The sequence below is a fragment of the Acyrthosiphon pisum genome, unplaced genomic scaffold, assembly GCF_005508785.2.
Source record: "Acyrthosiphon pisum isolate AL4f unplaced genomic scaffold, pea_aphid_22Mar2018_4r6ur Scaffold_20962;HRSCAF=22647, whole genome shotgun sequence".
Lineage (NCBI taxonomy): Eukaryota > Metazoa > Arthropoda > Insecta > Hemiptera > Aphididae > Acyrthosiphon > Acyrthosiphon pisum.
Window position 1 is genome coordinate 1 of NW_021770376.1, and position 607 is coordinate 607.

The following is a 607-nucleotide window of genomic DNA, read 5'->3' on the forward strand; positions in this document are numbered from 1 at the left end:
ACCTTTTAGGACAGTAAAAGTGCTTGGATTTTCTTCAACAGTACCTTTTCTGATAGGAAAGTGAATCTAGTTGGTACTTTGGGGGGGGGGGGGGGTCAAAAGTAACATTTTTCCAATAGTTTTCAAACGCGCCGTGAAAAACAAAAGAAAAATTAAGGAAAAACGGGAATTTTTACGCAAAATCTGTTTTCGAGAAAATCGATTTTGGTTTTTGGTGTAACTTTAAAACAAATGACCGTAGATATATGAATTTTTGACTGAATGTTTATCTTAGCATTTTCTATACACCATAACATTTTCAAAATATTTTGATTTATTTTGAGCTCTTTACGGACATTTTCATTTTCCATTTTTTTTTAGTTTATTTTCTAAAAATATCAATAAAATTTTATTTGTTGGATAAAAAAGCTTGAAAATTTAATAGAAGGCTCCTAGTATATTGTTTCAAAGGCAGATGAAAAATATTAAAAATCGTTAGTCACAGTTTTTTTTTATAAACATTTAAAGTTCAAAAAATGACAAAATATGGAAAAATCACGAAAATTTGCAAATTATTTCGAGTTAGAAATTCATAAAAATTTTTCTTTTTAAATCTAAGATATGAAAA